At 45.2% G+C, this 16,221-nt stretch overlaps 1 protein-coding gene across 2 annotated transcripts in view; it reads right to left on the reverse strand.

The window, feature by feature from the left end:
* WDR82 (WD repeat domain 82) overlaps positions 1 to 16,221 on the reverse strand; it is a 78,048-nt gene that overhangs the window by 34,991 nt on the left and 26,836 nt on the right. The window lies entirely within an intron of this gene.

Consider the following 16,221-nt stretch of genomic DNA (forward strand, 5'->3'; position numbering starts at 1 on the left):
GCTCTGTTCCCAATCAGGTCAGAGAACCCACTATTTACAAAGTCACATTGCAGACTTCAGAGCATGGTGGCTGAAACGTCAGTTTCTACCCGACATAAGACGCAGCGAAACCAGGAAGCCTGTTACAAGCAGTTTAACTATTCTGAGTGAAAAAATATTTCCTCCTGTTGATTTTAAAAGTATTTCCCCTTAATTTCATTGAGTGTTCCCTAATCTTTGTAATTTTTGATGGAGTGAAGGAAAAAAAAAAATATCCACTTGTACCCGTTCTACTCCACTCAGGATTTTGTAGACTTCAATCATAACTCCCCTCAGATGTCTCTTTTCCAAGCTGAAGAGCCCTAACTTTTTTTTAGACTTTTCTCATATGAGAAGAGTTCCATCCCCTTTTATCATCTTGATCACTTTTCTTTTAACCTTTTCTAGTGCCGCTATATCTTTCTTGAGATAAGGAGACCAGAACTGAATGCAATATTCCAGATAAGGTCACACCATGGAGCGTTAGAGGATTATAACATTCGTCGTCTTAACCATCCCTTTTTTTAAATAATTCCTAGCAAATTTAATCACCTCATCCATCGTTCCAATTTTCTGGTCATTTATAAATAAGTTAAATAGCACCAGTCCCAGTACAAATTCCTGTGGCACTCCACTGTTTACTCTCCTCTTCTTAGAAAAATCACCATTTAACCCTACCCTCTGTTTTCTATCTGATAACCAATTCCTAATCCACAACTGAACTTTGCCACCTATCCCATGACTCTCCAATTTTCTCAGGAGCCTCTCATGAGGAACATTGACTTAAATGTTGCATCAGCTGACTGTCCACACAGCCACAAGGGTCTTCATGCTGCCACCACCGAAGTCATAGATTTGACAGACACCTGAAGCAAATGTATCTGCTAAGAATGAAGCACCTTCCTCAATTTTGGCCACCTCCTGATCTACTGAAACTGGTCCAACTGCCAGCCTGACTAGAACCAACTCAGCCTGCTGGAAGCACTTCTTGGCCACTAAACCTTTGCAAACAGCTGTCTTAGACTGACAAAGTGGACATACACTTTTAAGCAGGTTCTCTATCCTATGGTCTTGAGGATCATTCAGCAGTTTCCTAATCCACCTGAAAAATAGCCTTCATTGTAATAGTCAATACTACTGTGTCGACCATATGAGGCTGCAAAACTTCTCTATCATCTGGGATGGGGTAAAGTTGTACAATGGACTGAGATGATAGAAATGGTACATAAGGCACATCCCATTGTGCTTGTATGATGTTCCTAATATCCTGATTCATAGGAAAGGACCTTGCAACCTAACAAAAATGTCTTTTACCAGGGTGTCCACCTTGCGAGTCAATTCCTCAAAGTTCAGCACTAGCAAAGTCTATGAAATGAGCTTCTGAAGCTCATCCCTATGGAAAATGTGGATGACCAAGGAATTCTCACCTGGAGACATCTCCTAGCTCAAGGTGCTCCAGGCAGCCTACTCCAGCTGCACCTCCTCAGACCAAAAATTAAGTGTCCTCAAAGTTCAATCTGTTTCTTTAGGATGCTGGATTTCCACCCCTCCCCCTGGCAAATCCTGCAACAAGGCTGTCTACCCCTTGAGCATACAAAAAGCCTTCCTATGAAGTTGCCCCTAATTCAAGGCCATCTTCCCCACACAGGAAACCTTTAAGAAAAAGGTGACTGGTTCTCAACCATGGCAGGATTCAAAATGATGGTGGCTTCTGCAATTGTCAGAGCCACCTCCTTGTCAACATCATACTCCCTCCAATCTAAACTGTGCAGCTCTAATAGAAAACACTTTCCCTCCAGCCAGCTTAGACTCTGCCCAAGATTTGCATGTCGCTCCAGAGCCCTCAAGGTTTCAGCAGCCACACATTAAACTCATCTGAAATCACTCCCCCAAGTCGGAAGCTACTTTGGCGGTGAAGGATTCCTGCTAAGGCTGGACTGCAAGGCCATTGCTCACTTCCACCCCCTGCCTCCTCAGTAGAGCACACATGGCTGGCTGAAGGGCACTCAAGACTTCATGAAGTGTACCTTGAAGATCAGTGAGTAACAGCAGGAGGGGGGTATACTCCCTGCCAACTAAATATGGACAGAGCACCCAGAAGAAAAGATTGTGTTTTTTTTAAAGAACTACTAAAAAGAACCCTTGAACTAGAACCATCCAAGACTGCACAAGCTTACCATGTCCACCACCTGCTGGAGACTCTCTGGGATCTGCACAGGCTACTTATAGGATCACTTAAAAGTCAGATGTTCTCAGTCTCCCTTGCTGGTAGGTGTGCATAACCCAGCAGTCTGGACCGGTCTGGAGGAATGACAAGGAAAAAGGCAGTAGCACAGTAAATTTAGAAACTACAATTGAAGATGCAATAAACTAAACAAAAATGAAATACTTTATGAAAAATTTCTTCCCTCTAACTTAATAACCGAGTGCATCATTTTAGTAACACCACTAGCCAACACTCATTTTGGTGCCTCAAATGTTAAGACTTGTTTCTGGGTATATCATCTGACCTGCTGATTCCAAAAATGGCACCAGTTTTCTCCTGCCAGCATTTTCCTGCAGCGTTTAGATTGAGTCATTTAGCACTGTATTACAAGCCTGGAGCCATTCTTTTATATCAGCGCCATCTATTGGATTCCAAGTCTACCCCTAAGGCTTTTCTAGTGGAAGCAGAAAAACAGATCGTGTTTGGTCCAAAGATATAAGCAAAAGGACTCTATATAAAGCTTGATGTTTTAAATGTGTGATATGTTTTTATGATTATTTTCAATAAATTGTAATTGTTCTAGAGATTGATGTGCACAGTCCTTTCCCCATTTGCTTTGTTCTGCTCTGCGTGGGGTTTAGTTTTCCTGTCCGTGGAGTACACCAGTTTTCTCCTATCAGCTCTAGTTTTTGAGCTACAGAACATGTGCCATATACCACACCACAGGAGGCAGCCCGTGAGGAGACCAGCAGGAGCATCAAACCAAGAGTAGATCCAAAAGAAAAGGTAACTAACCGGGACTTAAATTGCCTATATGCAAATGCTAGGAGCCTAAGGACTAAAATGGGGGAGCTAGAAGTTATAGCCAGAAATAAGGACCTAGACATAATAGGAATCACAGAGGCATGGTGGTCAGAGGACAACAAATGGGATGTGGCCCTGCCAGGGTACAAACTCTACAGGAGGGACAGGGCACACAAGAAGGGGGGAGGAATAGCACCGTATATAAAGGACTGCATTCCTTCAGCCAGAACAGAAACAACAATAAGGGCAGACAGTCTGGAGTCACTATGGGTTAAGCTGACAGGAGGGGAAGGAGCTGACATCAAATTGGGACTGTACTATCGCCCACCAGGACAGCCAGAAGCAAACGACCTGGACCTGGAGGCCGAACTGAGGCAGGTGTGCAATAGTGGAAGGGTGGTGGTTATGGGGGATTTCAACTATCCGGGAATAGACTAGGACATTGGGCATTCAAATTGCACAAGAGAAACTAAATTCCTAGAGGCGATAAGGGACTGTTTCATGGAGCAGCTGGTCACGGAACCAACGCGAGGGGATGCCACTCTAGACCTAATCCTCAACAGGCTAGAGGGACCCGCAAAGGAAGTGGTGGTACTAGCACCGTTAGGGAACAGCGATCACAGCATGATCCAGTACAAATTAAACATGGGAACATCAAAGGTGAAAAGAACCACTACGATAGCACTCAACTTCAGAAAAGGAAACTACAAGGACATGAGGAAAATGGTAGGAAAAAAGCTCAGCAACAGCTCAGGAAAGGTGAAGACCGTAAAGGAAGCCTGGACACTGCTTAAAGGCACAGTGCTCGAGGCACAAGACCTGTAATGTCCCAAGGTTCAGGAAAGGGTGCAAAAAAAAAAAATCGAACTAGAAACCCAGCATTGATAACATCTGCAGTTAAAAAGGCGATAAGCGACAAGAAATCATCCTTCAAGAAATGGAAAAAGGAACCAACAAAGGAAAACCAGGAAGAGCACAAAAGACACCAGAAAGAATGCCACCGAGAGGTCAGGAAAGCAAAGAGAGAATATGAGGAAAGACTGGCAGGAGAAGCAAGAAACTTCAAACTCTTCTTCAGGTATGTGAAAGGGAAACAACCAGCCAGAGAGGAAGTGGGACCACTGGACGACGGAGACAGGAAAGGAGCGATAAAGGAGGAAAAAGAGATAGCTGAAAGGTTAAACAAATTCTTCTCGTCAGTCTTCACCAGAGAGGACACATCCAATATCCCAGAACCCGAGGTGATTATAAACGGAGAACAAGATGAAAGGCTGGTACAACTAGAGGTAAGCAAAGGGGACGTCCTCAGACAGACTGAAGAGCGACAAATCACCGGGCCCGGACGGCATACACCCATGGGTACTAAAAGAACTGAGAAACGAAATAGCAGAGACACTTCATCAAATATGTAACCTCTCCCTAAAAACTGGGGAGATCCCAGAGGACTGGAAAATAGCAAATGTCACGCCCATCTTTAAAAAGGGATCAAGGGGTGACCCGGGAAACTACAGGCCTGTGAGCTTGACCTCGGTTCCGGGAAAGATGATGGAAGCAATGGTAAAGGACACAATCTGCGAACACATAGAAAACAATGGACAACTGAAGGCGAGCCAGCATGGCTTCTGCAAGGGAAGGTCGTGCCTCACGAACTTGCTGTACTTCTTTGAGGGAATAAACAGACAGATGGATAAGGGGGAATCCATAGACATTATTTACCTTGACTTCCAAAAAGCCTTCGACAAGGTACCCCACGAGCGGCTACTTAAAAAGCTGTGGAACCACGGGGTGCAAGGGGATATCTACCGATGGATCAAACACTGGTTGGCAGGCAGAAAACAGAGGGTTGGAGTAAAGGGCCAATACTCAGACTGGCAATGGGTCACGAGCGGAGTTCCACAGGGGTCGGTGCTGGGACCTCTATTGTTCAATATATTTATTAACGATCTGGAGACGGGGTCAAAATGTGAGGTTATCAAATTTGCTGATGACACCAAACTCTGCAGCAGGGTTAGAAACACGGAAGACTGTGAAGCCCTGCAAAGGGACCTAACGAGACTGGAAGACTGGGCAAAAAAGTGGCAAATGAGTTTTAACGTAGAGAAATGCAAAGTCATGCATGTAGGGAAAAAGAACCCGATGTTCAGCTACAAAATGGGGGGAACACTGCTAGGGGTGAGTAACCTTGAAAGGGACCTGGGGGTGATGGTCGACACATCACTGAAACCATCGGCGCAGTGTGCGACAGCCTCAAAGAAAGCAAACAGAATGCTGGGCATCATCAAAAAGGGTATCACAACCAGGACGAAGGAAGTCATCATGCCGCTGTATCGCGCAATGGTGCGCCCGCACCTGGAGTACTGTGTTCAGTACTGGTCGCCGTACCTCAAGAGGGACATGGCGGTATTCGAGGGAGTGCAGAGGAGGGCGACTAAACTGATAAAAGGTATGGAAAATTTTTCATACGCTGACAGGTTAAAAATGCTGGGGCTGTTCTCCCTGGAGAAAAGGAGACTTAGAGGGGACATGATAGAAACCTTCAAAATCCTAAAGGGCATAGAGAAAGTGAACAAGGACAGATTCTTCAAACTGTGGGGAGCCACAAGCACTAGGGGTCACTCGGAGAAGTTGAAAAGGGTCAGGTTTAGAACAAATGCTAGGAAGTTCTTTTTTACCCAGAGGGTGGTGGACACATGGAACAAGTTTCCGGAGGAGGTGATAAGCCAGAACTCTGTACAGGGGTTCAAGGTAGGTTTGGATAGGTTCCTGGAGGATAAGGGGATAGAGGGGTATAGATAGAACTTGAGGTAGGTTATAGAAGTGGTCAGAAACCACTTCACAGGTCGCAGACCTGATGGGCCACCGCGGGAGCGGACCGCTGGGCGGGATGGACCTCTGGTCTGACCCAGTGGAGGCAACTTCTTATGTTCTTATGTTTTTTTTTTAATTCTTTATTCATTTTCATATTTTACATGAAGTGTACAAAATATTGAATTACAACTAAAAAATACACAATATCACTTCTATATCTATTACATAATATTCTAAACATATTTTTATCCCCTCCCCCACCCCCACCCTTCAAGTACTTTCCAATCACCTTATACATATTGTATACCATATTTAAACATGTTATGTAAAATTATTTTCACTACCCCCCTCCATATGTGCCATAAAGAAGACAACGAAAAAGAAGAAGAGAAATCCTACTATTCATTCACTACAATATTTTGTCAATGGCCCCCATATTTTTATAAATTTAGAATATGTCCCTCTTTGTATTGCTATTGCTCTTTCCATTTTGAATATATAACAAATTGTATTCCACCAAAATGTATAATTAAGGTTTCTATGATTCTTCCAGTTATTGGTTATATGTTGAATAGCAACCCCTGTCATGACTAATAAAAGCTTGTTATTTTCTGGTGAAATTTGACTTTTTTTTCTCATCATCATTCCAAATAACACTGTATCATATGATATTGCTACATGATTTTCCATCTTTTAAGCATGAAGGAAACATATTAAAAATTAAAAGAAAAAAAGTGTACAACTTGAAATTCTACTTATTTCATACAAAAGCACAAGTCATTCGACACACAAGAAGCTCATTTTGTAAGACTTCCAAGAGTGGGATCTGCCAGGACAATCTCACATAAGATTGCAGCAATAGTCTGCCATCACGTGTGCTTCCCATCTTCCTTGATATCTGGCTTCCATTGTTTTTATGTCTTGGTGAAATCTTTCACCTTGCTCTTCGCTCTCTGGAAAGCAATCTAAGTGACTGCAGATAATGGACTAATCTTCATGTTACAGCCAAGCTTGTTGAAATGAAAGAACATATCTTCTACTAACTGTGTGTAGTTGTTGCCTTCTTGCCGCCAAGAAAGTTTTTCACAACAAAAACAAATGAAGATTCGATTTCATTCACTGATGCTATGAAATGTGGGTCATTTATAAGTTGTCTGATCTATGGACCATCGAAAATTCCTGCCTTCAGTTTTTCCATGGTAAGTCAAGGTAACATATGCACTGTATTCAATGCATAAACTGTCTTTATTCAAAGCATTTACAAATTGTTTCATCAGGCCTAGCTTTGTATGTAGTGGTATGATTCTCTCATGCTACCAAAAGTTCATTAATTACATTTTGTCCTCCAACCACTATAAATTCCCTCGGAGGCCAATCTTTTTTTGCCCAATGTTCATGTTTGGCTCTATTTCAAAGGCGTAAAAAGCAAGGATTTTTTGTGTAGCCACTTTGTTGACTGAGAAGAAAATTAACCATTTCCAAGTCTACACAATCACCCATTGATGTTCTTGGTAATTTATCTTTTCCAAGACTAAAGAGATGGCCTTGTACTCTTCTTTCATCCGACCGATCTGAATAGAACCATATTTGTCGTTATTTAAAAGAACACATTTCAAACTATGTTTTGAACTGTTGATGAAAAGATACCACTCACTTGGGTTATAGTCTGAAAGACCCATTTTCTTCAGAAGGTTTCCGATGTCACTGCAGAATACTAAATTGATGTCTTCGGTAAAGAATGGCAGCAAGTCCTTTTCTCTCCTTCCATAAAATGTAATTTTCGTTCCAGGTACATGCTTTTTCTTTAGTCTGGAGGCAAGCAATTCAGAAGACTCTTTGGAAAGATTTAAATCCCTGATCAGATCACTCAATTCATTCTGGTCAAAATGTTCACTATGTGAAGTTGTTTGGGAATCAGTGTCACTGCCCCCTTTACCTTGTGCGAAATCAGACATGCAAGATTCATCCTCAGAGCTGTAGTAGGTCAAGGAAATGTAGAACGGGCACAAAATCCGAGTGCAGAACAGGTCTCCTGGCTGAAGGTAGCTCAGGAGAAGACCATTTGTCACTATTATTTTGATTGATGCCTATGATATTAAAATAAAAATAAGTCATCGGAGTGGTTTTCAGTTCCCTCCAAAACTATTGGTACTCCAAATTTCAGGCAGTTTCTCTTCCATTTGTCCACTGGTGCAAATACTCTGTACAAGTTTTGCATACAATACGAGGAGCCAATGGCTTATCTTGATCTCCAAGCTTGACATCAAAATAACCTACATATGCTCTTTTTACAAACTTAGAACTAGATTTCCTACTTGCTTTCAGTGTGTACTCCCCACAAATATAGCAAAATACGTCGGGATGATTCAAGCAGCTCCTCTATGGTGTAAGATCTGCAAAAATAAAATGAGTGGGAATATACACACACCTCCTATATGATCATAATGTTTTGGATGTAAAACTAGAGTTGGAAATATGTAAACACTCAATACCCCCCCCCCCCCCCACTTTTACAAAACCGCGGAAGTGGTTTTCAGCACAGGCCAACACGCTGAATTCTGTGCACTGCTCACGACATTCAAGAGTTCCTATGAGCGTCAGGAACAGCGCAGAGCATTCGGCGTGCCTGTCTGCGCTAAAAACCACTTCCACAGATTTGTAAAAAGAGGGGTATATCTAATAACTTGTGCACAAAAAGCACAGTTACTTACCGTAACAGGTGTTATCCAGGGACAGCAGGCAGATATTCTTGACTGATGGGTGACGGCACCGACGGAGCCCCGGTACGGACAATTTTAGAGTGATTGCACTCTAAGAACTTGGAAAGTTCTGGTAGGCCGCACCGCGCACGCGCGAGTGCCTTCCCGCCCGACAGAGGCGCGCAGTCCCCAGTTATGATAAGCCAGCTAAGAAGCCAACCCGGGGAGGTGGGAGGGACGCAAGAATATCTGCCTGCTGTCCCTGGATAACACCTGTTACGGTAAGTAACTGTGCTTTATCCCAGGACAAGCAGGCAGCATATTCTTGACTGATGGGTGACCTCCAAGCTAACAAAAAGAGGGATGGAGGGAAGGTTGGCCATTAGGAAAACAAATTTTGCAAAACAGATTGGCCGAAGTGTCCATCCCGTCTGGAGAATGCATCCAGACAATAATGAGATGTAAAAGTATGAACTGAGGACCAAGTAGCAGCCTTGCAGATTTCCTCAATAGGAGTGGAACGGAGGAAAGCTACAGATGCTGCCATTGCTCGGACTCTATGGGCTGTGACAGAACCTTCCAGTGTCAGTCCGGTCTGAACATAACAGAATGAAATGCACGCTGCCAGCCAATTAGACAACGTACGTTTAGAAACAGGACGTCCCAATTTATTCGGATCAAAGGACAGAAAGAGTTGGGGAACTGATCTGTGGGGTTTCGTACGCTCTATATAGTAAGCTAGAGCCCTCTTACAATCCAAAGTATGTAGAGCCTGTTCCCCAGAATGAGAATGAGGTTTCGGAAAGAAGACAGGCAGAACAATGGATTGGTTGAGATGAAATTCAGAGACAACCTTAGGGAGAAACTTTGGATGTGTACGCAGAACCACCTTGTCATGATGAAAGACCGTAAAAGGTGGATCTGCAACTAGTGCATGTAGCTCACTGACCCTCCTGGCAGAGGTAAGAGCAATAAGGAAAAGAACCTTCCAAGTGAGAAACTTGAAAGGAGAGGTAGCCAAAGGTTCAAATGGAGGCTTCATTAAGGCGGAAAGAACCACATTGAGATCCCAGATAACAGGAGGGGCTTTAAGAGGTGGTTTCACATTGAAAAGACCCCGCATGAACCTGGACACCAGGGGATGAGCTGAAAGGAGTTTCCCATGGACTGGCTCATGAAAAGCTGCAATAGCACTGAGATGGACTCTGATGGAAGTAGATTTAAGGCCAGAGTCAGACAGAGAAAGCAGATAATCCAACAAAGTCTCTACTGCAAGGGACGTGGGATCATGATGATAACGAAGACACCAAGAAGAGAACCTTGTCCACTTTTGATGATAACATTGCAGAGTGGCAGGTTTTCTGGAAGCATCCAGAATCGAACGAACAGGTTGAGATAGGAGAGAATCATGTGAAGTTATCCCGAGAGATACCAAGCTGTCAGGTGCAGAGATTGGAGGTTGGGATGCAGAAGGGTCTCCTGATGTTGTGTAAGCAGAGAAGGATACCGAGGAAGAAGAAAAGGTTCCCTGGAACTGAGTTGAAGTAGAAGGGAGAACCAATGTTGTCTGGGCCACCGTGGAGCAATCAGAATCATGGTGGCTCCCTCCCTCTTGAGCTTGAACAATGTTCTCAACATGAGAGGCAGAGGAGGGAAAGCATACAGGAAGAGATTGGACCAATTTAGGAGAAATGCATCCGCTGCCAGACGGTGAGGAGAGTATAGTCTTGAGCAGAAGAGGGGCAGCTGGTGATTGTGAGGAGCTGCAAAAAGGTCTATTTGAGGAGTGCCCCACTGAGCGAAGATGGACTGTAGAATTAAAGGATCGAGTGTCCACTCGTGAGGTTGGAGAATTCTGCTCAGTTTGTCTGCTAGAGAATTCTGTTCTCCCTGAATGTAGATTGCTTTTAGAAATAAGTGGTGTGCTGTGGCCCAAGACCAGATCTTCTGGGCTTCCTGGCACAAGATGCGAGAGCCCGTCCCCCCCTGCTTGTTGATGTAGTACATGGCAACTTGATTGTCTGTGCACAACAGGAGGACTTGAGGAAAGAGAAGATGTTGAAAGGCCTTGAGAGCATAAAACATCGCTCTGAGTTCCAGAAAATTGATGTGATGCTTCATTTCCTGTGCTGTCAATTCCTTGAGTTTGGAATTCGTTCAAATGAGCTCCCCATGCATAAGGAGAAGCGTCGGTGGTGATGACCAGTTGATGAGGAGGTAGATGGACCTCTGGAGAGATTTGAGGATATCAACCACCATTGTAGAGATTGACGAAGAGATGATGTCACAGATATGTGTCGTGAGTAAGGATCCGTCGCTTGGGACCATTGGGTAGCTAGGGTCCATTGAGGCGTGCGCAGGTGAAGACGTGCCAGGGGGGGTGACATGAACTGTTGAAGCCATGTGTCCCAATAGTATCATCATTTGCTTGGCAGAGATGGAACTTTGAGGAAGAACCTGCTGACACAGAAATTGAAGAGTGTGAAGACGGTTGGACGGCAGGAATGCTCTCATGAGGACTGTGCCCAGCACCGCTCCAATGAATTGAAGTCTCTGAGTGGGGATGAGATGAGATTTGGGAAAATTGATCTCGAACCCCAGAGACTGTAAGAACAAGATGGTTTGATTGGTGGCCAGGAGCACTGTTTGAGGTGAATTGGCCTTTATCAACCAATCGTCCAGGTAAGGGAAAACCTGAAGGTGATGGGAACGAAAGAAAGCAGCTGCCACAATCAGACATTTGGTGAACACTCTTGGAGATGAGGCAAGACCGAAGGGGAGAACTTTGTACTGATAATGACAGTGGTTGATCATGAAACGGAGATACTGTCTGGAGGCTAGATGGATGGGTATATGAGTGTATGCCTCCTTGAGGTCGAGGGAGCATAGCCATTCGCCCTGATTGAGAAGAGGATAAAGAGTTGCTAAAGAAAGCATCTTGAATTTCTCCTTGACCAAGCATTTGTTGAGATCTCGAAGATCTAATATGGGTCTGAGATCTCCTGTTTTCTTTGGAACTAGAAAGTAACGGGAGTAAAATCCCTGCCCCTTCTGGTCTAGAGGAACTTCCTCTATGGCATTCAGAAGAAGAAGGGATTGAACCTCTTGAATAAGGAGAGAGGTTTGAGGAGTGTTCAAAGCAGACTCTTTTGGCAGACTTTGGATGGGACACGTCTGGAAATTGAGAGAGTAGCCGTGGCGGATGATGTTGAGGACCCATTGATCGGATGTAATGATCTCCCAACGGCTGAGATAACAGGTCAGGCGCCCTCCTATAGGTTGAGGAAGATGGGCAGATGGTTGGATATTGGCTATGCTCTGGAGAAACACGTCAAAAGGGCTGGGTAGACTTTTGAGGTGGAGGAGGTTTCTGTTGCGCAGGCCTCGGAGGTTGACGTTGTTGTTGTCGCTGACGTCTAGGTTGTTGTGGAGCCTGAGGTAAGGGGCGAGCAGCATAGCGACGTTGGTAGGCCGATTGTTGTCGAAAAGGCCTAGTAGGGGGAGTCTTCTTTTTATTCTTTAGGAGAGTATCCCAACGTGTCTCATGTGCCGATAGCTTTTGTGTCGTGGAATCCATGGAATCTCCAAACAGCTCATCCCCTAAGCAAGGAGCATTTGCTAGATGGTCTTGGTGGTTTACCTCTAGTTCTGAGACCCTGAGCCATGCTAACCTGCGCATAGCCACTGACATAGCTGTGGCTCTAGAGGTCAATTTGAAGGTATCATAAATTGATCTTACTAGAAACTTCCTCAACTGGAGAAGAGAGGAAGCACAGGCATGGAAAGTAGATTTTTTGCGATCAGGAAGATATTTCTCAAAGGTAGATATTTTTTGGATTAAATGCTTTAAATAAAATGAGAAATGAAAAGCATAGTTTCCTGATCTGTTGGCTAGGACTGAGGCATACACATTAGCTCCCGCTGATTTCTTTAAAGTGGACTCTACCAAAAGAGATTCATGCGGGAGCTGAGGTTTATCAAACCCAGGAATAGGAATCACCCTGTATAATGAGTCCAGTTTACGAGGAGCTCCTGGGACAGTCAGGGGAGTCTCTAGGTTTTTATAAAACGTTTCTCTTAAAATATCATGAAGAGGAAGTTTAAGAAATTCCCTTGGAGGCTGGTCAAAGTCCAATGCATCAAGAAATGCTTTAGATTTCTTTGACTCAGCCTCCAAGGGAATAGACAAAGATTCACACATCTCTTTTAAGAAAGAGGGAAATGATGTGGAATCCTGGTGAGAAGAGGGATCTGTAACAAGGCGTTCCTCCTCATCAGAAGAGCATTCACCTTCGGACAAAAAGGGCTCTTCAGAATCATCCCATAAATCAGGGTCCCTAACCTGAGAGCCATGGTGTCGAGACTCTGGTGTGGAGGGTTCCAGATGTCGGGTTTTATGGGTGGACTTGCCCGATCTCATGGATACGGTACCAGGCGATATGACCTGCTGTGCTGGTACCGAGGTTTGTACCGCCTGGTTTTGAGATTTAGGTTCTGGAGCTAAAATCGGCATCGAAGTCGATGAGGTGGTAAGAACCGGTACCGACAAGTTGGATGCCGATAAAAGGGGGCGCTCCACCATCGGTACCCGTGGCTCCGACCGGACCGGAACTGGAAGGTTCTGGGGTAAAAGAGCAGGAAGTAGCTGTTGAAGTTGTTCCTTCAGCTGTACCTGCAGAACGGCGGCAATACGCTCGTCCAGCGAAGGCACCGGTACCGCTTTTTTCTTCTGCGGTACCTTGGGTGCTGCTCGACACTCCGAAGAAGAACCCGATGTCGAGGGGCTAACTTCAATCGGAGCGGAGCGCTTCCGTGGGCGCCTCGAGGTCGTCAGGATTGGACTTACTGCAGTGGAGACCGGAGGACGCTCCAACGGAAAAGGCTTCTTAGCCGGCTTATCTGCTGGATGCGACGCCGGTGCGGTATTGCGCGGCGTCGATGAAGTCGGTGCCGACTGCGATGGAACCGATGTCAGCGCCGGTGTGGCGGAATCGGACATCTCGGCGCCGAAGAGTAACCGCTGCTGGATTTGGCGGTTTTTAAGTGTTCTCTTTTTTAAAGTTGCACAGCGGGTGCAAGTGGACGCTCGATGGTCGGGACCAAGACACTGCAGACACCAGTTATGCGGGTCTGTCAGTGAAATTGGCCGAGCGCACTGCTGGCACTTTTTAAACCCGGGCTGAGGGGGCATGAAAGTAAAGACAGCCTCTGCCAAATCGAAGGCCGAGGCTTCGATTGTGGCAACAGGCCCCGCCGGGGCGAACGAAAAATGTAAAGAAAAAAAAACTAAAGTAAGTTTTTTTTTTTTTTAAAGAAAGAAAAAGAAAAGAAATAAAGTAAACTTTATTTCAAAAAGGTTTACGCGGGCGGGAAGATCAAAAAAATTTCTTCAACGGCCGTTGAGGAAACGCGTCTTCTTAGCTCCGCGGAAACTAAGAAACTGGGGACCGCGCGCCTCTGTTGGGCGGGAAGGCACTCGCGCGTGCGCGGTGCGGCCTACCAGAACTTTCCAAGTTCTTAGAGTGCAATCACTCTAAAATTGTCCGTACCGGGGCTCCGTCGGTGCCGTCACCCATCAGTCAAGAATATCTGCCTGCTTGTCCTGGGATAAACACAAGCCAGTTAACAGAAGACAAAGTTGAAAAACCTGTTAGAATTTAAATCTATATGCAACTGTTTTAAACAGATCAGGTTGAGAAACCTTTGAAATACAAATTTATGTAGTCTAAGGAAACCATGTTTACGATTAAATTTTTTGCACATAATTACGTAATACTAGTCTTTTAGCCCGTTACATTAACGGGTGCTAGAATATATGTCTCTCTGTCAAATATATGTCTGTCTGTCTTTCTTTCTGTCTCTCTCCCTCCCGCTGTCTTTCTTTCTTTCTGTCTGTCTCTCTCCCTGGCCCCCTTTGTCTGTCTTTCTTTCTATGTCTCTCTCCCTGCCCCCTATGCAGTAGCAGCATTTCTTCCCCCCCACTTTCCTGTGCAGCAACCACAGCAGCATTCCCTCCCCCTTCATTTCCCTGTGCAGCAGCATTTCCCTCCCCCCCTTCCTTGTGCAGCAGCTGCTGCAGCATTCCCTCCCCCCCCACTTCCCTGTGCAGCAGCATTCCCTCCCCCCACTTCCCTGTGCAGCAACAGCAGCAGTATTTCCCTCCCTCTCCACTTCTCTGTGCAGCAGCAGCGGTATTTCCCTTCCCCTGCATGTGCCTGTGCAGCAGCATTTCCCCCTACCCCCCTTTCCCTTCCCATGGTCTGGCCTGCTCCCTTAGTCCCTTGCCGCCCCCCCCCTTCCCTTCCCCGTGCAGATCGCCATTAGGAAATAGCTGTAGGGAGTTTCTGTCGCAGTCTCGAGAGACTACGGGAACTCACAGCAGCCATTTCCTAATGGCGATCTGCACGTGGCAGGAGCGTAGGAAGATCGCTCCTGCCCCGAAAGCCCGGTAGACCACCAGGTAAGGCCGGGAAGGCGGGAGGGAGGCAGGGGTGGGTCAGAGCCGGATATTCGCAGTCCGGCTCTGCCCCTATACCCCGCGAATCCGGAGGGAGAAGTGTATATCAAAACAAACTTTGCTTCTCAATGTTTACTCTCTTGATGCTCCCCACCCCTATAGTTTCCAGTGCTAACTCCTAGAACTCTCTTTCTACATCAGACGTTTCACCAGGAATCTAAGTCCAAATCTCAGCCCACTTGTCCAGCTGTCTTCTGAAAAAAAAAATATGATTGAGACAGAGCTGCTATTTTCCCTCCTAAACTCACCCTTCCCTTTCTCTATTTCTGTGGATGAGTCATTACTCTGGTGTCTTCAGCCTGCAGGACATTCAACTATAATTCTACATACATTCAAATGACTGCTAAATTGTTTATTTCTCTGTATCACCATCAAAATTCACCCCCTCCTTAAAAGCCCTGGTGATCTAACAGCCTCTTTGGGGCATGAGCAATCCTCATTCACTCCTGTATAAGCTGGCTTCACAATCAAAATAGCTGCCGCAACTTCCCGCAGCAGCTCGTGAGACTGCAGCGAAAGGTCAGAGCAGCCATATTGCAATTAGGATCGGCATAAGCAGGGAAAGTTCCTAGCTTTTATAACTCTTTTGTATTTCACTGATTGTCCAGCTTTCTTCAGTATAAACTGCCTACAAATCATCTGATTATAGCGGTATAGAAGAATAAAGTTATGTTATGTAGTTCCAGTCTCAAATGGCTGTCATGACATGCTGTGGAAAAATCCTGGCAGCCATTTTGATTGTGAAACCTGCATGGGAAGGAGCGAGTGGGGATCATTTTTGCCCCAAGAGACTGCTAGACCACCAGGGCTTTTAAGGTAGACCTGGTGATGATCTATAGGTGGGAATGGGGGGGGGATCTCTCCCACTCTTCCCCCAGCGGCTCCAAAAAAGTAGAAAAAGGTGCCCTAAGCGTTTGGGCTCCAAAAAAGCCCTGAATGAAACATTCCAAGTAAATTTACTGGCTCCCTATTTCTGCATACAGCTCAAGCTTCTCTTACTCGGCTACCTCATTACTACTTCTCTCACATCTCTTTCTATACCTCTCCTCAATAACTTCATTAAGTCAGTCCTAATCTGTACTCTTCTCCACTCCCTACTCCAGACTCCATTCTTTTCACCCTGCTGTACCACCATATGCCTAAAAAAGACTTCCCAGGTTGGTGCATCA

The sequence above is a fragment of the Geotrypetes seraphini genome, chromosome 17 (assembly GCF_902459505.1).
Source record: "Geotrypetes seraphini chromosome 17, aGeoSer1.1, whole genome shotgun sequence".
In the NCBI taxonomy this organism is placed as follows: domain Eukaryota; kingdom Metazoa; phylum Chordata; class Amphibia; order Gymnophiona; family Dermophiidae; genus Geotrypetes; species Geotrypetes seraphini.